General features: G+C 37.9%; 1 long non-coding RNA gene across 1 annotated transcript in view; it reads left to right on the forward strand.

Annotated features, from left to right (window-relative positions):
- Positions 1-3,636: 3,636 nt before the first annotated feature.
- Positions 3,637-22,633, forward strand: part of LOC311588338 — a 31,663-nt gene continuing 12,666 nt past the window's right edge. The window contains exon 1 of the long non-coding RNA XR_014776163.1: positions 3,637-3,721. This is a non-coding gene — a long non-coding RNA (uncharacterized lncRNA). The remainder of the gene's footprint in view (positions 3,722-22,633) is intronic.

The raw sequence follows: 22,633 nt of genomic DNA on the forward strand, positions 1-22,633 counted from the left end.
CCGGGCATGGTGGCACATGCCTTTAATCCCAGCACTTGGGAGGCAGAGGCAGGTGGATCGCTGTGAGTTCAAGGCCAGCTTGGTCTACAAAGGGAGTCCAGGACAGCCAAGGCTACATAAAGAAACCCTGTCTTGAAAAACCAAAAAAACAAAAACAAAAAACAATTCATACCATACTTGGTAGCAGGGAATGCTCAGCCATCCAATAAAATGCTTTTTATTTTATATGAGTGTCATACAAATATATAGTTTATTATGTTACATATACTTTATACATAAATTACACATAATTTATTTATAAAATTATAGTAATTTATATAAAATGACCAGTGTCATTCTAATACTACAAGATACCTGATATTAAATGGTTTCCAGTCTGAGGGGAATTTTTAGACTAGATATAAAAAGATAAAATAGAAGAATTTTAGTCATACACATTGAACTAAATTCCAGATTTCTAACAATGTAAAATATATTCTCTTTCATTTAGTGCCTGTTTTCTCACTGTCCCTCTGTGTGTGTGTGTGTGTGTGTGTGTGTGTGTGTGTGTGTGTGTGTTCATGTAAATAAAAAGTGCCTATTGACTATATCAAAGAAGGGCAGTATACTGAGCAATAACTCCTGCAACTTCTGCTTCTGCAATTCTTAACTTTTTAGAAATGTTTTTCCAAAATATCCCAGCAGAGGGCGGATGTTCTCTGCTTCAATTCTATAATCTTGGGAAGAAAGTTGAGCTTCTAAATCCTGTATTTCACCTCTTTGGGCTTTTCCCCTTGTGGAATCTTTAAGTGACATTCTTCTCTTGCAGTTTTTTTTCTAGTTAAACAGACCATGGCCTGATGAACGTGGCAAGTGACAATGACGTCACTTTTCTCTCCTCAGATTCACAGCCTGTTCTTTGTTTCTAAGTAAAATGAGTTTCTTGAGATCTGTTTGAAACATTGTTTTAAAAAGTGTTATTTCTATGTCTAATATGTTGCAATAAAACTTGCTCCATTAAATATGTACATCAGAATCAAATAGTAAAGGCAGAAAACCAAACCAGGAAACCAACATGAAGGAGAATGAAACAAAGTGCATAGCTGAGGTAGTTTCAGCAAAACTCTTCCAAGCTTTAGCCCAACTCTAACCAGCACATTGTCCTTGTTTCATAGTTAGCTCTGTGAACAGAGTTATTATGAGCTCCACTGTGTTAGCTTCTGGAAGATACACCGTGTCCACAAGAAGTTACCAGGCTCTTTAGTTAAAAAAAAAAAAAACCTTCCCAATTTAGTCTTTAAGCAATGAAGAATATAGCATACCTTCATGCTTCTATTGAAAAATAGCAACGGGTTGTCTTTGGTACACTGAGATCTCGGATGGCTCACTTAAATTCAAAATGCTGGATCATTGACTATGTCACTATTTTCTTAGTTAATTTTTGAATTGGTTGGTTGGCTTTAATTTTATGAGTAGTAAATAAATACACCTTTCACCAATGAGAACTACAAAGAGTGAAACAGAAGTTATTTATTCATTCTTTCACCAACAATGCAGAGCTCCTAATACTGCAGAGGCAATGCTTACGCTGATTTGATGGAGAGACACACCAAAGAAAGAGCTTCCAGTTCATCCACTGAGGGTAAATTTTCTTACACCATGTGATACCCCATTTCTTACACATATGACTACTTTTATTGTCTATGATTATGGACTCACATGAATGGGATTCATCTGCCTGTGTCGTGCTGCCTCCTGTTTTTCTCCATTATCAGGAATGCAGCTGATTGTGAAACTTTTAATTATTTTTCCAGCATTTAATGTGGATTGGTACTCCCTACGATGACATGTAACTATTTCTCACTCTTTTGCTAATGAGAGTATTCCACTTCCTTACGTGTTTTCTGGGTACTAGCTCACCCATGTGGTAACTGTGGTATAGTGGTACCTATAGTCTTTACATTAGGACACAGGGTGTCTACTATTTCCCCTGTCTAGTTTATATTCCATGGCCACTTTTAAAAATCATTTTTCTATGTGTACCCTTAGGCTCAGTTCCTTGTGCCTCTTATGCTCCTTTACTTACTTTGCAAAGACTCACACTGAGAAACTCCAATCTCTTCCCATCCTCTATCAACGTCTGTGTAGCTGTACATCCACCCCGCCTCCAACCACCAGAAATACAGGCAAGCAGAATAATCTCTCCTCCACGAACTCAACACTCCTCACGCAGGTCTGTTAGATGTCCCTGCCCTCATACAGCATGCCTTAAGCAACTTTAAATTATAATAACAAATAACCTGAGGCAATCAGTTTACAAAGAAGAAAGGTTTATTGTTCCTGGTTTTGGCTGCCCTGGTTCATAATCAACTAGGTCTGTTGTTTTCTTTTTTGGTGGGAGGCAGCTCACCATGACAGGAAGCACATGTTGAGCAAGTTATTCACCTAATGGCAGCTGGGAGGCAAACCAAACAGAAAAAGTGGCATTCTGTCACCTCTTGCCATCCATGACCAGCAACCTCCCTCTCGGCTCCACTTCTGAAAGATGTCCAAATCCTTCCAATAGCACCATGCCAACGCACTTTGTCAAGAAACCTCTTCTGTCCTGATTATCACACTGTTCTTCCTGTGCCTCTTTGACAGGCACACCTTCATTGTCACACTTTATACTTCCACCTCACTTCTAGCATATTTAATGTCCCTAAGATCACACATTTGCCTGCCCTGGCCTGTACCCCATCGACTGTGTATCATTTATTTAATAGGATACTGACTGACTCTCTACCACAGAATGTATGTTATAAAAAGCATCCTTAACTTTGCACTTGCAAAGGCTGTTAATGTACCCAACTCCCCACTTAAAAGCCATTCACTTCTGCTGAGTTTGCCTCTGAAAGGCCTAAGCCAGTTAATCACCTTACTCATAGCACATTGAGGCATTTGGGTCCTTACATGTTGAGGCATTTGTGTCCTTACAACATTGTGAATATTATATTTTACTTAGTGGAACAACATTTTTTTTAATGAAATGAATAGGTCAAAATGAATCTTGTCCTATGCTGCTCTTCATATCATACTAGGTCAAACGTTATGCAATAGTGTATTACTCATTTATATCCCTTTCTCTTCTCTCTCTACCTCTATTGCTCCATTTGTCCTTCCCTCCCTCCCACTCCCCTCACCACCGTCTTTCCTCCAGTGGCCTTTGGTCCAAATCTAAGCCTTGTGAATGCTAGGCCAGCACTTTACTAATGAATGATATCTCTTGCTCTCATCTAAATTTCTCACTAAGTGATATGGAGCTTCAGGCAGTCTTCAGGAATTGTAGAATTACACTTTCTTTTGTATATTTCATAACTACAAGATATGTATATTTTATAACTACAAGATTCCTTAAGTAAGCAAGACCTTGAGACTGAATTTTAAGCAACTATTTTATCCCTACCTTTTCACTGCCCCACTTATTTAATGGTAAATGTATTTTCCCAGTCATTCAGCCACCCACAACCCATGCATGAAACAAACAAACAAACAAACAAACAAACAAAACACCCATTGTTTTTAAGTTAACATATTTAATATAAGTAATATAGATTTTTTAAAGAGTATGTGATTACAAAATACTAGAAAATATTTAAAGGTGGACTTTTATCATTTCAGGAGCACAACGCCAATGATGGTCTAAGATGCTGCTTTGTATTGCAGAGGGAAGCCTCTGAGTGGAAAACGGCTCTTGGAATGGGTATGTTATTCTTTCTTCTACTCTCAATGCATTGATACAGTTAGTTTCTAACACTACTAAGGTCGATGTATCAAGGAGAGAAAGAAAAGAGTTACAGGGACAAGAAGTATGTAGTCACCTTAATGCATTGTTCTTGCTGACTTTGTGTTGCTTGTTTTTGCTCCATTCACAGAGTGTTACGTAGCCCACATTGGCCTCTAAGCATATCCATGCAATAGTGATCCTTCTGCTCCTGTACTCAGAGTGCTGAGGTTACAGGCATCCACACCTGGCTATGCAAATTCTTTTTTTTTTTCCTTTTCTTTATTAATTTATTCTTGTTACATCTCAATGGTTATCCCATCCCTTGTATCCTCCCAATCTTCCCTCCCTCCCATTTTCCTCTTATTCCCCTCCCCTATGACTGTTCCTGAGGGGGATTACCTCCCCCTGTATATGCTCATAGGGTATCAAGTCTCTTCTTGGTAACCTGCTGTCCTTCCTCTGAGTGCCACCAGGTCTCCCCCTCCAGGGGACATGGTCAAAGGTGAGGCACCAGAGTATGTGAGAAAGTCATATCCCACTCTCCACTCTACTGTGGAGAATGTTCTGATCATTGGCAAATTCTTAATTGATGTGTGCTTCCGCAAGAGGGAACCATGCTTTCTTTCCCTGACAGATATGTAAATCAGACTGCCTGTGTAACTTTGCATGAGTTCTCTTCTCTTTTGATGCCAGACACCATTCAGACCCACTCCCTCTCTCTCACAGAACTTGACATATTGCTCTGGTGTCTCTTGATCTCTGCTATTCAGTTTATATTCTGGAATAACATGTGTATCTTTTTTTTTCGGTTTTTCGAGACAGGGTTTCTCTATGTAGCCTTGGCTGTTCTGGACTCACTCTGTAGACCAGGCTGGCCTCGAATTTAGTGATCCACTTGCCTCTGCCTCCTGAGGGCTGGGATTAAAGGCATGCACCACCATGCCTGGCTAACATGTGTATCTTAATGACAGGCGCTTTCATCAGTGTCCAAGAAAACCCATAGGTATATCCACAACTATCTTCTTCAAATGTAAGGCACTTGCAATCTCCCCTTTGAGTCAGGTTAAGGCCCTCCCACTGGTCTTCAGAAAAAAGAAAGACACTGAACATTTTCTCACCACAGAACCTACGGAGTCTTTTACAGGACAGCAAGGTTCACCTTAGAAATTCTCTTAGTAAGTACTCTCTTCTGCTATCCGTTTTACCTCAATAACTTCCTAGATCTGTTTAGAATCTAAGTTATAGTATTGGAAAATATATTATTTTTTATATACCCACTTTATAGTTTGTCTCCATGCCTTTTTTTTTCTTGAAAGAGGGTTACAGTATTGGATTCAAAGTCTCATCTCTAACTTTATAGTCTGCTTCAAGCATGTTATACAAATGCTTTGTAGTCTCTGCTCCATTTCTTCCTTCTGAGTAGTCTTTCAAAGTGGATCAGGCAGAACTAGAGCAAAGCTTATGATGCTCCTCACTCAGCATCTGACTGCTAGGAACACAGGTGTGTGCTACCACAACCACAGGTGTGTGCTACCACAATTACAGGTGTGTGCTACCCTACTCCATTGGCCACACAAAGTATTACAATTTTTATTCATTTCAGTACTTCCCTGAGATGAGAATTTTATCCAGAAAGATAATCTCTAACCCAAGGCAATACATATATTCTTTTCTATTTTCCTCTAAATTGTTTACAGAATAGCCTAGTCATACTTAAATATTTAAATAGTGGGATTTACTCTGAAATTATTTGTAATATGAGTAATCTGCTTGTGCATTTCATGCAAATTGGAGGTTATGCAGCATTAAGTGGCTATGCTTCTCCTAGTGATAGGAGACAACAGTTCATCCTGAGCACGTACCCAGATGCTGACACAGATGCAGACTCAATCATGAAGCTGTTTCTCTTCCCAGTAAGTGGAAGGCATCCTTCCTTAATAAAGGGAAGTTAATTTGAGTTACTGACGTGAGCAGCTTCTCTACTTTACATGTTTCCACTGTGTCCACAGAAGACCCAGAAGCAGTAGTACAACTGCTTCCCCCATTTTCTGGGCTTGTTCTGTACCTAAAAGTAGAAGTTTGATAAACTAAAAATAATATAAAAGCTTGTATATTAATTTTTATAGTTTTTATTTATAAAAGGGTGCAGGCATGCTCTCTCCCTCCCTCCCTCCCTCCCTCTCTCTCTCTCTCTCTCTCTCTCTCTCTCTCTCTTTCTCTCTCTCTCCCCCTCTCCGTGTGTGTGTGTGTGTGTGTGTGTGTGTGTGTGTGTGTGTATATGTGTGTGTGTGTGTGTGTGTGTGTGTGTGTGTATGTGTGTGTGTGTGTGTGCATGTGGAGGGGGAGGTTAAAGTACTTTCCATGTAAGTGTGAGGACTGGAGTTCAGATACCCAGGATCTACATAATGGCCAACGGGCATGGCAAGGAACCAACATTTACATCCTTAGAAGGTAGAGATGGGGATCCCAGAAGCAAATTGGTTATCATGACCAGGCACATTGGTGAACTCCAGTTTTGACTGAGTGACCCTGTCTGCCTCATCAGATAAGGTGGAAGAGCAAAGACAATCCCCGACATCAAGCTGCCTTTACACACATGTGCACATAGATGAACAAACACCCACACACACATGTACACCTACTCACACATGTGCAAGCAAGTAAAATTACACATATTACAAATAAATTCACATATGAAAATGAAAGATACATTTTACAGAAACAAATGAAAGATCTTAATCATATAAATCTTTATTTCTAAAAGTCATAATTAGAATGTTATTGTAATGGTATTAGAAGAATAACAGTAAAATAATTATCCATTGCAAATTGTTCATTTTAGAATTAGTTTTAGCCAAAAATACTGTATTTAATGTACTGTTTCATTCCAAAACATTCAATAAATACCAATTCTACATGCTTTTGATATTGTGTCAACATATGATTTAAAATAGAAAAATAGGAGAAGATGATTTTTCTTCAAACTGAACCGAGTCTGCCCAGTTCTGATAGTGGAATGATTTTATGAAATGACACAAATATCATCACAAGTGCAATAGACAGGATAGTGTTTCTCCCGAGGGAAAAGGCATGGAGGCCAGGAGTATCAGAGCATTTTACTTTTGCTGCTTTTGTTCTGCAGGTAGCTATTACATACCTTATATTTAAAAATACGTTGTGCAGTGAGGTAGTTATTGTGAAATCTAATGATTCAAACAAAATAATGCCAATTTTCTATGGGCAAGCTCCATCAAAGGAAATCTGTATTTAGACAAAAGCCAACTGGAGAATATGCCACAGTATGCTAACCATACCACATCTATAACAATCCCTTGTAAGGATGAAGACTTAATTAAAAATTACACAGCAATCTGTTAGCTAGAAATTTGAGGTCAGGCTTGGCAGATTAAATACTCAGAATTTCCTTTGCCATATGCTTGAATCACCATGTGGTTTCCGGAGGAATAATTTATGTGGCCGTTGATTGCATATATTGCAAGTAAAATATATGGTTTTAAGAAAGCCACAAAGGCAGACAGGAGCCAAACTTAGTTCACTAGTAATCTCACTTGAATATGCTACTTCTACAAATATGGGTTTGATTACAAGAAGAAAGGTGTGAAAAGGATGTGAAGTAAGGAAAGGAATGCATGCCATATTTTGTATATTTTAAAATATGATCAATTTCAGTATGCAATATGAAATATAATTCATTTCCTTTGCAGGATATAAACTCCAATCAAGTTATATTATGCTTTTGCTTGGAGTATAATATATGAGAAATCCATGTCTCAAAGAAGATTTGGATTTATTCCTGAAGCTCTTTTTCAAGTTGATTTTAGATCAACACACACACACACACACACACACACACACACACACACACACACACACCAGCAGCAGCAGCAGAAGTGGCTATCAGTTCTCTGTTCCTTTGTTCTCCGTTTTCAGCCACCAAAAACTCTGGACCATCCCGTGGTGTGGAACTCATACATCTGGCTTACACCAATCTCACCACCTGAAAGGCGTACAGGAAGCATACGGCAGAGATTATTTAAAAACAATGAACACGAGAAATATATATCAATAGTGAACTCAACTGGAATTCCATTTGTGTTTGATATGTGTCCATGGTTTTCCTAAATTCTGTATCCCAAGCATTCTTCACAGCACCTGTCTGAAACAGCCACCCCTGTAATGATCCCCAGTGGTCAGCCTGAAATGTATACATACAAGTAACATATGAACACACACAGACACACACACACACACACACTCATTCTGTCTCTCATATACACACAAACACATATGCACACATATGCATTACAATAATTAATGAAGTAGAGTTTATGCATTTGAGAGAAAGTAAGGGGGTGATAGTGTGTGGGAAGGGGTAGAGAGAGCAAAGGAAAGGGTAAGTTGTGTAACTATATTTTAATTTCAAAAATAAAAATACATTGAGAAAATGAGTTGCCACATTCCTAAAAAAGACACACACACACATACACACAAACACACACGCGTGCACACACACACACACACACACACTCACACAAACACACATGCACGCACACACACTCACACACACCACACACACACAACCACACCACACACACACACACACACACACACACACACACACACACACACACACACGTATAGTACAATGTAAAGTGGAAAGACACCTTAGAAAACCTGCCCACCTCCTCTCAGGAACCCTGAGTGAAGAACGGGACCTGGAGTGAAAAGATGTTTGCAATTTCCTCATAATTTTGGTGACAAAAGACACCAAAAGTTTCAAAAGATAGAAACCCTGTGGGCAATCTTTACACCTGAGGTCTGCGCTAAGAGCAGGGGCAGTGCTCAGCTTGTGCAATAAAGGAAAGGAGGTGAACTGACTCCAATTGCATGAACACCCCAGCAAAACCCACCCCGACTTCTTCCCTCACACCCGGGCATAACCTAACAGCTACGTTTTCTGGCTTTGGTGATATTTCCTAGATTATCTTTTCAGAATCCAAAGAAAAAACCCTCTTTAGAGGCACATACAGTGTCACAACAAAGGCACTCCATCCAAACAGAAGAGGAATGGAGATGGTACTGGCAGAGGATCTAAGACAGATTTATGACTTTTCAGTATCCACCCAAACTGGGAAAATATTTGGGGCAATGTTTTGCCGTATTTTGGAAACATGAAAACAAAAATGTAGCATGAAAATATCTGAATTAAAATTTTACTTTAAAAGTCACACTTCAAAAATATTGAGTATTTATTCAGCTAGAAAGGCCCAATTTATTTGATTTTTAAGGTCTATAGGAATTAGACAGAATTTCACTATGGGGCACATTTAGTCATCACTCAGCATTTCCTCCACCGGGCCCTGTTCTGCGCTCTGGTAGTGAAACAGTGAATATTAAAAACTCTCTAATAAACAAGTCACATGAGCTAGGTAACATCACAAACAGCTGAAATGAATGCAGGGCATTAGCAGATAATGGCTGTGAAACTAATTTGCACCGAGCAACAAGAGTTACAGTCACCGGAGGGAGCAATTCAAGAAAGATGAATACAATCGTAGAGTTGGCCATGGGGAGATCAGGATGAAAGGTCACTTTTCTTCAGGGTGTGGGCATTGGTAGGTTGCCCGTGCTTCCATCGGAGACCTCATACCTGTGTGCATATGGGCATCACTAATTAGACTCTGTGGGATATTAATTACTTTTAAAAAGAATATGAATTTGAGAGAGAGAGGAACAAGTTAGAGGAGGGAGTCTCAAAAGAAGAAGTAAAGCCAAGTACTGAGGGTGAATATTATCAAAATACATTGAATATTTGCAAATTTTTCAAAGAACAAATACAATGTTCCTTTTTTAAAAAGAAGCACAGTATTCCAGGATAAGAAGAACTCTTGTCCAAAAGGTCGGAAGTAGATCCAGAAGGAGCCAACATGTGACTATAGATTAATGAGGTGAATGCAGAGCTTAGAAGAGAAAGGCGAGGGAAGATGGAGGTATCTATAGCCCGGCATGCTCAGTCCCTGAGTGAACACTCGTATTGGGTTGTAATCAAATGTGAAATAACTGACTCTTTCAAATAGAGACCACACACTGTGTATTGTTCAAATCAATACATTTTAGATGAACTAAATGTGGTTTCCCTAATTAGCACTACAGACACAAACAGGAACCGATCTAAACAAAGAGGTACACATGATCACTTGTTTTAAACAGATGAGCAAAGAGGTTATTGAACTTTTTTAAAGGTATCACAAAGTACAAAAGAACTCATTCATCTTGCTTTTGAGTTGTGAAGGGATTGTTAAGCAGTAGAAATACAAGCAGGGAGAATAAGTAACCATCTTTTTCATTGGCCTGTGAGTTAAAGAATAGTAGATTCAAGAAGTGTGCCAGAAGGCCTTGCTATATACTGAATTATCCATTTGGATACAGAGTCAACTGAACTTGCAAGTGGGGAGAGAGGAGGAGGCTTTTAGAGATGAAGGTGCAAGCAACGAATACAATCCTGGGCTGTGCGTCCTGGCCTCTGGTCTCAGCATTCCCTGAGGCACACAGATTGCCACGAGTTTGAGACTAGCTAGAGCTACATAATTCCAAGCAAGCCTGACTGACATATCAAGATCCTTTATCAAACCAAAACAGAGTAAAACACAAATGCACACACACAAAATCTAGGGAAGTGCGGTTAACAACGACTTTGTTTTTCAGACTACCAATTAGATAGATAAAATGGCCACAGTGTCGCTGGAGAGGGAGCACTCTGGGAAGGTGGAAACAGACTCCTTTTCTTAAGCTTCATATTTGTGTGGTGTATGGTGCTGGTGATGTGTGTGTGTGTATGTGTGTGTGTGTATGTGTGTGTGAGTGTGTGAGTGTGTGAGGGTGTGTGTGTGTGTGTGTGTGTGTGTGAGAGAGAGAGAGAGAGAGAGAGAGAGAGAGAGAGAGAGACAGACAGACAGACAGACAGACAGACAGACAGACAGACAGACAGAGAAACAGAGACAGAGAGAGACAGAGAGATAGAGTTCAATGGGTATACACAAACCTTATTGTATAGAGAACAGAAGCCCATCTATAGCAACTTCCATCTTGTTTGAGATAGTCTCTTGGTTAGACATTGTGTATGATAGGATAGCTTCCTTGCTAAGTTCCAGTATGGTCTGCCTCCCTTCTCACCGTAGGAGCACTTTGATTAAAGAGTCTTACTGTGGTAGCTGGTTTTTACATGAGCCCTGAGGATTCAAGCTCAGATCCTCACACTTGGGTAGCAAGCACTTTTACCACTGAGCCATCTCTCCATGCACAATACTTTTTTTCCCCATCAATGAATGGATAGTAATATTAAATTTCTATATTTCATCCAAGTTACTGTTAGCTTTTGCAATTTGTTTTGAGAAAGGGTCCTGCCATGTATCCCTGGTTGGCCTGGAAGTCATTATACAGACCAGGCTGTCTTGGAAATAAGAGAGATCTATATTCTGAGTGCTGGGATTAAAAACATGCTCCACTATACCTTGCCTTTTTCCTGCAATAATAAAAAATAGAATACAATTATATCATTTCCCCCCTCCTTCATCCAACTCCTCCCTTACCTCCATTTTAAAGTCATGACTACTCTTTCTTTAAGCATTATTGTTACATGTATAAATGTGGCATAAACATATAAATAAAATTTGTTCAGTCCGTCTTTTATTTTTTTTAGTTCTTGATTTTTTAAGACAGGTTTTCTCTCTGTAGCCTTGAGTGTTCTGGAATCACTTTGTAGACCAGGCTGACTTTGAACTCACAAAGATCTGCTTGCCTCTGCATCCCTGAGTATTGGGATTATAGGCGTCTGCCACTGCTCCTGCATTCTTGAGTCCATTTATTGGTGCTTCTATGTGAATTCTGGGCTGAACATTTGGAATTGAATAAGAAACTAAGGATCTCAGTTCTGTGTCCCTGTCATTCTTTGGGTAGGAGTGAGACCCCATGAGAATTCCCACTTCTTTGTTACCATGTCCCTTGATGCTGTCATCGTTCAAGTCTTGTGCAGGAAGCCATATTGTTGAGATATCACAGGTGTAGCTTCTCTGTCATTTCTGGGATACACAATCTCACAGCAGACTTCTTGGTGTCTGGATTTTGCAATCTTTCTGCCCCCCCCCCTTTCTGAGATATGCCCTGAGCTTCAAATATAGGATAGATGTGGTAGATGTATCAGTCAGGGCTGAGCATCCTGAGATCTACCAGTTTCTTGCTGTGTTTTGAAAAGCTGTGGCTTTCTGTGATGGTCTTCATCTGCTGCAAAAAGAAGCTTCTTTGGCAAGAGGTAAAAGCTCCACTCATCGCTGGGCGTGGTGGTGCACGTCTTTAATCCCAGCCCTTGGGAGGCAGAGACAGGCAGATCGCTGTGAGTTCGAGGCCAGCCTGGTCTACAAAGTGAGTCCAGGACAGTCAAGGCTACACAGAGAAAGCTTGTCTTGAAAAAAACAAAACAAAACTCCACTCAGCTGTGGGTTTAAGGGTAAGTATTCTACTGCAATTAGAACTGGCTTAATAAAGTGACAAGAGGAGGTTATCTTCTCACATCCATAATCTCACTAGCCCCAGATACATGGCTAGTGGTCTATTTCCAGACCTAGTTTTCCTCTGTTGAGTGGGGTTAAGTCCAAACAGGCAGCCTTTGGTTACTATCAAGACAAAAGTGACATTATTATAGCTTTAGGGATATCGTTCCATGATGATCATTTTTGTGTCATAAACATCACAACTGGATGTAGGGTAATGGCCTCTTCCTTTATTGGCAGCTTGCATATTTCCTGGTACTATAAAAGCTAGTCCTCAGGGAGGAGTTTTTATAACAGATCCAGCTAAAATCTTCCAAGTTCTATTATCAAAGTGCATGGTGTCAGCATCTCTGCATCTCTTAACTTTCACAAACCTTTAGAATCCAGAAGAATTTGTAAATGTTGAGACTATTCTTTTTTCCATTTCTTTTTATTTTTTACTTTTACATATACATTTATATTATTACACATATATACAATAAACTACATACAGCAAGAAGGACCACAAAATAATCACAAATTATAAAAATGTTACATTCATAGTGTTTTGTCTACTTGTATTTGGCAACCTTGGAGAAAACATTTTTCCTATCTTGGTGAGGCTAATATTCTGAATATAAATCAATATCTATCATATCTCATCTCTATAGACCTAAAAACATCTATCTAGACCTAAAAACATCTTAATCCCAAAACAATTAAGCTTAATTATAAAACTAAACTATCTGGTCTTCAACCCTGTCAGAGACTTGAGAACAAATAAAATTAATTACCTGAGTAAACAGGAAGTGCATGTTAGCAGCTTCCAAAATGAGAAAATGACAGAGACAGTTCACTGCCTAGACAGTCACCCAAAACTCTATATAATGTTGGAGCATCATTTTCAGCTTCCTGGCCCATTATATTTCCAGACATATTTGTGAAGCAATAACTGTTTAGGACATGCTTACCCTGTCTTGGCAGAGTTCGGCTGTCAACTCTGCCTGCTTCCAAGCTTGCTCACTTTTAGGCAGAATTCTGTCAGTGGCTGAAAGGAGGACATTTTGCCCAGTAGCTGGTTTGCCACATTTGAAGCCATCTCCATAAGGAGGTTCTTTGATGCTCACTCTCTTCTCTTAGATAGGCTGGGTTTTGCCAGGAGTTAACCTTAAGATCATAAAAAAACCTTTAAATGCCATATTCTCTAGGTCTCTGAGGTTTTTGTAGACTTTATCTAACTATTTTACTTTATTTATATATAGAATCATATCTATATGTTAAACCAAGGGTGTATATTCTTGTGATAAAAATAGAGTAGTAACTTACATGACCATGAGTTGTTCAATGAATAATTAATTTATATTAATTAATTATCCCAAACAGGCTGCAATAGCACCTTCAAATCACTGGAAGTAAACCTTGTACTATAATTGAGTTGTATAGGTACAATGCCTCATACTTGAGTAGAAATATATTTAATGTGTGTGAAGAATAATCTTGAATTTGAAGTTTATTAAGCCTGGAATTTCTCAATATTTAGAAACTGGACTACAAATGCTATTCCTATCTTGCTTAACCACTTTCTTCTGCAAAGGTGTTCTTTGTCCCAAATCAGCCGTAAGAAGCCTTAAAAATAGAATGATGCCCCATTTCTCTTGGGGGGGGGGTTGGGTAGGGTTTGGGTTGTTTTCTTGGTATATGGATATTTATTTTCATCAGGAGTTGGTTATAAGTTATTATTGGTCTTATTCAGACAGAAAATGTTATTGGACTCAGGGATTTTTTTCTTTTCCTTTATCTTTTTTTTTTAGGTATAGAGATAGGTGTTGAAAAGAAAGATGGGGGAATATAGGGATATATAGGGTTAACACAACATAAAGTAGATCATTGAATCTACTCCTCAACTTAAGGCCTTAACTGTTACTCACAAAAAAGGTTATATTGAACTCATGGGTACAGAATCTTGTACATTGGTGAACAATAAATCAAGGCCATTCTTAGCATAAGATTTCTGAGTCTGATCTTTCCAATAAGAGACATCCTTTGTGTTTGCATGCAATTCAACTTGTGAGGTTGCAGCGTGAGATGCTTTATTATGCATATAGTAAGACTGTAGAGCCTGAAATGTTGTCAATTTCCACAAGGATGGTGGTGAAGCATCTTCTCTTCTTTATTGTTATGATAAAATGTCATAAGAAAGAGAGAATTAAGTATTAGCCTACATTATTCGATTATTTTTTCTGATGTAGTTTCTGATGAGGAGAGAAGTGGTGGAGGCATTCTCACTAAATAGCTGCACATTTGAAATCCTTTTGCTTTCATTGTGACTATATCACGTTCATCTTAATACAATTCAGTTAAAACTGCAATTCTCACTATTAGCGCATAAATGAACAATCAGGCTAGCTTTCTTTCCTTTGTAAAATTATTTAATATTATAGTATAATTACACTGTTTATCTCTTCCCTTTCCTCCATCCAAACTTCCCATCCTTGCTGTATTTCAAATTCATGGCCTCTTTTTCATTAATTATATTTGCATTATTATATGCAATATATATATATATATATATATATATATATATATATATATATATATATATATTCCTAAATATAACCTTCTCATTATATACGTTAGCTGCATGAATGTTTTCATGGCAGGCCATTGGGTATAGAATATCTGATGGTTGTGTTATTCCCTGGGAAACACTATTTCTCCTACTCTCAGCATTTCTTAGTATCCTATAGCTCTTTGCAAAGGGTTGAGGTGTCATGGGATTACACCATCCACTTTGGCATGTCTTTTGTTGTGCTTTTTCAGCATATGTTTAGGTACTCATGCTGGAGAGACTTTACGGATGCAATTTCTGACATTAGTATGACATACAATCTCACAGCAAACTCTCTCCATCCTGGGGCTTGTACAATCTTTCTGTCCCCCTCTTGCACAAGAATCCTCAGGTGTGGAAGTTGTATCTATTTGGTCTGATATCCACAACTCTGCATTTTGATTGGTTCTCATTTTCTGTGATGGCCTCCATCTGTTACAAATAGAAACGTCTTGATGAAGGGTGAAAATTACACTTGTCTCTATGTATTGACACGTGTTTAGATTGCAGTTAAGGATTATACCTCTCTAGTAAAGAAGTAGTTATAGGGTCTCCTCCAAAATGACATCACCATCCCTGTTTAGTCGGCTATATTTCCAGTACCACATATGGTTAAGCAGAGCTTAAGTCCAATTTGAGTGTTACTGGTTACTTCCAAGGTATGAACCCCACTTTTGCACCATTAAAGTTAATGTGCCATGCTGGTCCTTTTGTGGTTCATAGGCATCATATCTGGGTAGAACTATTGATTGCTTCCCTCTTTTGGAAGTTTTCATGGCAAATGGGATGACTTTTTATAAAGAAGACATCAACAATAAATTCAGATTTGTGGGTCATATTTGGAATATTTCTTTTCACTGAGTACTTCAGATAGTTTGGAAACCTTCTTACCTAAAGGATTTCAGCACACGTTTTTGCTCTGAGGTCTCTGAATAATTTTATACTTTATCTGTACTATTTGACCGGGTTCATGTAGTATTTGATTTCCATTATATGACAGCTCTATATGTTCTCTTTTTGTGTTTGAAGAAAGTGACTTGTGAGAATAAATAGTAAAAGTGTACAATACATTTCTGAAAAAAAAAAACAACAAAGTTTAATTTTGTCTCATGGGAAAAATATACAGAATGTCCTCTGTGAAAGAAAGAAAACACTCTTCTACTAATCTTTAAGCATTCTTTCTCTAAGTATACAACGTGGACAAGATCATCTCAGGTGAAACCTTGCACATCTTCTTCTAAATGAGATGTGGTTCCTCACTCTTAGCTTTATGCAGTAAGGCTGCCTTTTCCATTCCTTGAAATGGTGAGTAAACATCACAGTAAACCTTAACATGGAGAAAAGATATATACAAAGTGGCAACAAACTAACTAATATCATCACAGAATAATTCTTTGTTATTGACAACTCTTTTAAAAAGGCATTTTCCAATATCCAAAAGTTTACATATCGGCTTCAAATTGGTTTCTTAGCTCTACAAAATAATTGAGGAAGGTAATTATAGTTTCAATTTAAGCCAATATCCTTAGACTATTATTGCTTTGCTTACCTTCTTATACATTAAGTCTTAGAGCAAAAGCTTAAGCTCAGTTCATTTTACTCTAGAGTTGAACTTATCCAAAATACTTCAGGAATCTTTTTCAAACATATAAGATCATTTTCCCCTCACATTTTAAATAAATCCTCTTCTTTAATTTTTGACTTGGTTTTGATGTGTGAACAACAGTATAAATGTCACCTTCTTTTTTGTCAATTCATCTTTCTCTAAAGTTTAGAAGTCTCTTCATTACAAAGAGGTTTTTTTGTGGGTACAGGTTTGAGAAAGGGTCTCGTTAGATCTTTGTAATTTTCCTGCCTTAGTGGCCTAAGAATCACCATTTCACACCAATATGCTATTTAGTTAGCCCAAGTTCCATCTAGTTGTGTTTCCCAAGAGCCAAGTGATTTCAGTTTATTTTGGCAGTGTGAGAAAATGTGTAAGTTTTATGACTCAGAATATCATTGAAATTTTAATTGCCTGTATTGTAAGTGAAAGTATATAAATCAGGAAATTATAGACTAAATGACTTTCCAATTAGTTTATCTCCACTTAAATAAGTGAACGCAACAGAATGGCTTGAACTTAGAAAGTTTTGAAACATCCCATAGCCCTAATGCCTTGAACTTACACTGTGCAGAGCTATTAAAATCAACCACTGTAGTAAATTTATAATACCTCAGTTCTTATACATGTCTGATGCCAGACAGAGTCCAGATTTATGGGCAATCATACATTATGTATCAGCTATAAAAAGTCTCATGCTTTTGCACTAAATTTCAAGAAAATAAAAATTCTGACAAAGGAGGTACTGCACTAAAAATGAAAGCCCGCTAGCTCATGATCTGAGCCTTAGAGATGCTATTGCACTAAAGTACGTATTTGTGTTTAGATCCTCACAAAAGCACATCGAGACATTAATAGTAGTTTTCAGAAGCCAAAGTGGTGTCTAGAAGGGAGAAAGCTTTTAGTTCAGCAGAAATTGAGTCAGATTTTTCATCTTAAAGTCCATAAAGATGTTAGTGGTACTAAGGCCGAGAATCACCCCTGCAAAAAAAATCATTAGCCCTAAATAAAAGTTCATCTTGACTTTCTGTTGAGTGACATAGAGTAAAAATAATAAGTTGACCACACTTTTAAAATTACAATTAATAGAGAATAAAGACTGCTATCAAATACTGACACAGATGTTAGGAATTCCCATATTCTATAAAAAATGGAGAAAAACCAAAAGCAAAGACAAGTTAAGGTAGTTCTTTTTGCTATAAATTCACTTCACAGTAAATGCTCTTAGCTTAAAAATTAAAGAAAAGATTTTATAAAATATGTTGTCCTAATCCATGAGTTTCTAAAGTTGAAAGCCAATGAGTGCTTTATTTGCAGTATTTTTAAAACTTATTTGGGAAATAATTTCTAAAGACATCTGGGCACCTTGTCAGGAGTCACATCATGACTGAATAGTCATTCCACTTACAGCCACTTAGATAAGGTGTTGTTTTCCATGTGTGATGGTAAGATCTCAGCAGTTAGGAGGCTGAAGCAGGGAGATCATGAGTTTCAGCTCTGCTTGGGCTGCAAGTGAGACCCTTTCACAGGAAGCCAGTAGGCAAACAAGCCAACAAAGACAGTGTCTGTCAGATATCTATAAGGTAAATCTCTTGTTTTTCTCTGGAATTTTATACATAACTATTGAGATAAATGAGTTTGTTTCCTTGTGGTATCAGAAAGGTGAGGCAAAAATCATTGTCTTTTCCATATTAGGCAAGCATGATACTACTGATCTAGAACCCTAACCTCACCAAGGCTGATCTTCCAACTCCATTACTACTTCTATATGTTCACCTTTTATTCTATGGTAAGGCAACACCCTACACAATTCATTTTTTTATTCATGTTACTATTTATTTACACTTATATTTATATATAAATATATACTTAAGCCTGTGATGCATATTTGCCATTATTTATCATATTATATCTTACATTTTACGTTTCTAAATATTTCTGTAAATTATCTTTTTATTATTTTATTCTCTAGCCCATTATACCACTAATAATCTTAATGTCAAGTTGTTTTTTTTTTTTAATGTTATCAAGATTGGAATAACTGCATCTCAAATAACTATCACAACCACATGGTGGAGTAGTTAGATTAAGTAAATTTTGAGCATAGTGTTTTAATCGCACTTTCTAACGTTAAAGATGAAGATAATTTAAGCAGTATCAATTCGTAGATAACTCCCTTTCTGATGCATATCAACAATTCTGCAGACACTTAGTGTGACTATGTTTAAGCAAGGAAGTAGGGAGGTGGTTATGTGTTATTGGAAAGTACGATCATGCATGTGTTTGAACGGAATATGCTTGACTGGGATTGTAGATATTTGTCAAAACAGAAGGACTTTGCAATACATAAATATGTGTAATATAGAAATCAACACAGATGCATGCATATGTGAGTAATTTGGATCTGAGAATGGTAACAGTCTGACGTAATAGATTGCATTATGTATACTTTGACAGACTTGTCCTAAGCATTCTTTATGTATACTTTGACAGACTTGTCCTAAGCAGCAAATGCATTGATTCAGGTGCTGTTTTGATTGTAAAATAATGTTAACTTGAGGGACATAACAGTTATTAAGAAGTATGAGGGGGAAAAGCTTGGTTGGAAGAATGCTTGCCTAGCAATCAGGAATTCAAAGTCATCCTTCCATGCATAGCAAATTCCGATGCCAGCCAGGCTGTACGAAAACCCATTTCGAACAGCTAAGCAAAGGATAAAGATGCAAGATCCTTCTAAAGCTACTCTTGGTTATGCTTTATTATGAGGCAGCTACAGAATTTCCGTGTTAACTGCTAGTCATTCTGGTTCTGAGCCTAGCTTTTAATCACTGAGCCATCTGTCCCGGCCCAGAGTTAAACTTTAAAATGTGTAATGAACCTACTGGAGATCAAAGGAGAGACTTGTAAATCCGTAAAATGCCAGCCGACCTTGATCATTATCTCATAAAGAACTTCTTTTTTTTTTTTTCTTTCAGGAGAAAATGTCTTTTGAATTTATGTTTTTTTTTTCATATAGTACATCTCAGTTACGGTTTACTCTCCTTCTAAATCTCGCAGTTCCTCCCCATCTCCCCTGCCTTGCAGATTCACCTCCTTCTTATCTCTCATTTCAAAAACAAAGAGGCATCTGAGGAGTATAAATAAAATAAAGTAAAGTAAAACAAAAACCAGTGTTTTATCTTATGTTAATAGGACATATATAAATAGAACAAGACAGACCAAAGGAAATGAGCCCAAGAAAATACAGATACAAATGCCAAGATCCACTCGCTTGCACACTTCTTTCCATTTACCCCATTTGGATGTACTTTTTATTTAATTTTACTTGTTTTGTTCTAGAGAATTCAGGTGGCCGTTAGGTTTCTAGAATGAGATCTCTTCAATTACTATTATGTAGGCACTTGGTGCTATGAGCTTGGCTTTTAGAACTGCTTCCACTGTGTCCCATAGGTTTGGGTATTTGGTTTATTTTTCATTCTATTTTAGAATGCTTTATGTTTCTTTATTAATTTCTGTTTTCACATATTTTGATCTAGTAGTGAAATATTTAGTTCCCGTGAGTTTGTTAAGTTTTGTTATTGACCATAAGCAACCTTACTCTGTGGTGGACAGACAGGATGCAGGGTGTTATTTCAATCTTCTTTTATCTGTTGAGACTTGCATTGTTATCTGAGTATATGGCCAACTTTGGGGAAAGTTTCATTTCATTTCATTTCATTTCATTTCAGTTAACTTTCATGGAGAAAGGATATATCCAACAGACCATAGTGCTAACAGAATTGCAAGAAAGCAAATATGAATATGTACATTTTTCTTTTCTTGAAGAATTACCCCATAGGAAAAATGATTACTGGGTATCCAGGAATTAACATCAATTTCAGTGGAAAGCGTGTCCCCATAGTTTGAATATACATGCACTTCAAACAAGTACATTAAAATATTATCACTCACATTATTTATTTACATACCTACCATGTAACCTACAGATTATAGCTTGGCATAAAAATTATAGCCTGAAAACTAGTAGTTAATATTTCATGTTCCACACAACTAAACTCAATTGTGTGTGTGGGGGTGGGTGGGGTGGGGTTCTCTCTTTGTGAACACCATAGCCAATGGAGTGTTTATCTGCAGGTGGTAAGAAGAAAGTCCACTTCAACACAACTCAATAGCTACTGTGGTTCAAACTTCAAGAGTCTGACTGACACCAGATGGTTTATTTTAGGCATATTTAAGCATAGCACAAATTGAAAAAAAAATGTTTCCTGGTGATAATTAACTCAATCTCCTATGTACAACAAAGCTTACGACATCAGACGTCAAATCTACTGTAAAGTACAATTGACATTTCCCATTAATATGGGCTCTATAGATTTACTCAGGAAGCAGGCTTAAGGTAAACCAGCTCTTGATGGAAGGTCAAAGCGAGAATAGGGTTATAGATGAAGGTAAGAGTCTGGGGGAGCTGGCGTGGCCTGGCATGGAGATAGCACAGAGGTGACCAGGCTATTAAACACACACATCCCTGTTCTATGATCAGCAAACAGGTTATGCTTCCCTCCCTTTGAAAATAGGGTCCTTTGTGATTGAAATTTCTTGTTTCCGCAGTGCTCATCTGTGAGCACAAGGACCTAGTGCCTCCTGCCTACTATGTTCTTGGTCCCACTGCGTACATTAATCTGGCTAGTGTGAGCCTGCTCTCCCTCTAACTGGCTACATTACCAGCTTATGCCAGTCATAAGAATTTTATCTAAGAGACTGCAAATCAGGTAGATCTTTGGGGAGAAAAAAAGCTAGGCTTGGTGGATAGAGGAAATCTTTCAGAATCTTCACTCCCAACATGTTATCATCTTCAAAACCCCAGAGCCACAAGTAAGTCATGGCGTTTTGTTTCTATTTTAGGGACAGAGTCTCTTTCCTAGTGACTTTTAATTCCAGTGTAACACAGATTAGATTCATCCAGAGGAAATAGTTCTTTGAGGAATTTTTCAGATCAGACTGGCCTATGGTGATGTCTGTCGGAGGTTATCTTGATTCTTGATTATTGTAAGATAGTCCAGGACACTGGTCTCTATAAGGAAGCTAACTAAGATGTAGCCTGTGACCGAGCCAATGAATAGCATTACTCCATGGTTTTGACTTCAAGGTCTCTCAGTGATAGGTTATGACCTGAGAGTGTGAATGGAAATAAATCCCTTCTTTAGTCAGAGTTTTATCACAGCAACAGAATAACACTAGGACAATCTTACTGTAGAGAGCAGGCAAGCATTAAGCTTCTTGTTCTCCTGTCTCCTAATTTCTGTTTTTAAAGCATGAGACACTGTACCAGAATAATAAATTATCGGACTAGCTTCAACCTGCTCAGTATGTAGCGGATTCCTTCATAGCACATTGACTATGTAGTAGGAAACTATTGTATGGCTTCTCATAGGAAGTCATGAACAAACTTCTATTCAGCCCAGAAAAGAGCAACAGTGATAGACCTAACAAATTACTGGACCAAAGGCTAGCAGCTTAAACCAATGCATTTACTGAGCCTGCTTAAATTCTCATGGGTGATTATTTACCTACAGGAGTGTGTGGGGACGGAAAGCAGCTGTATCACTAAAAATCCCACCAGGCAAGGGATTGAGTGACAAAATCTACAGCTCTGGACTTCTATACTGCACTTTCAGGCAATCCCTTGGGAAAAAAGTCTCCTCTCTAGATATTTTTGACTTACTTATATAACCTTGGAGAGGTGTGTGTGTGTGTGTGTGTGTGTGTGTGTGTGTGTAGCTGGGGTGGTGGCTTATAAATTTGGTAAATGTAGTGGTTGGTTGGTTGGCTGTTTTGTCTTTTCCAACTCGTCACAAGGTAAGTCATCTGGACAAGATGCAGTGCACAAGATTGCAGTGCATTTTCTCAGCTAATGTGGGTTGGCCCAGCCCAGTGTGGATGTTGTCATCCCTCTACAGGTGGTCCTGAATTGTTTAGAAAAGCAAATGCAGAAAGCCTTAGGAAGCAAGTTGGTACACAGAATTTCTCAGTGATTTCTGCTTCCTGCCTAGAGTCCTGACATGACTTCTTTCAGTGATGGACAGTTAGCCAGAAATGTAGTATGAAATATTTCCCTCTCTTCTGCAAGTTGT

Source organism: Acomys minous, assembly GCF_964271855.1.
Source record: "Acomys minous genome assembly, chromosome: 17".
Taxonomy (NCBI): Eukaryota; Metazoa; Chordata; class Mammalia; order Rodentia; family Muridae; genus Acomys; species Acomys minous.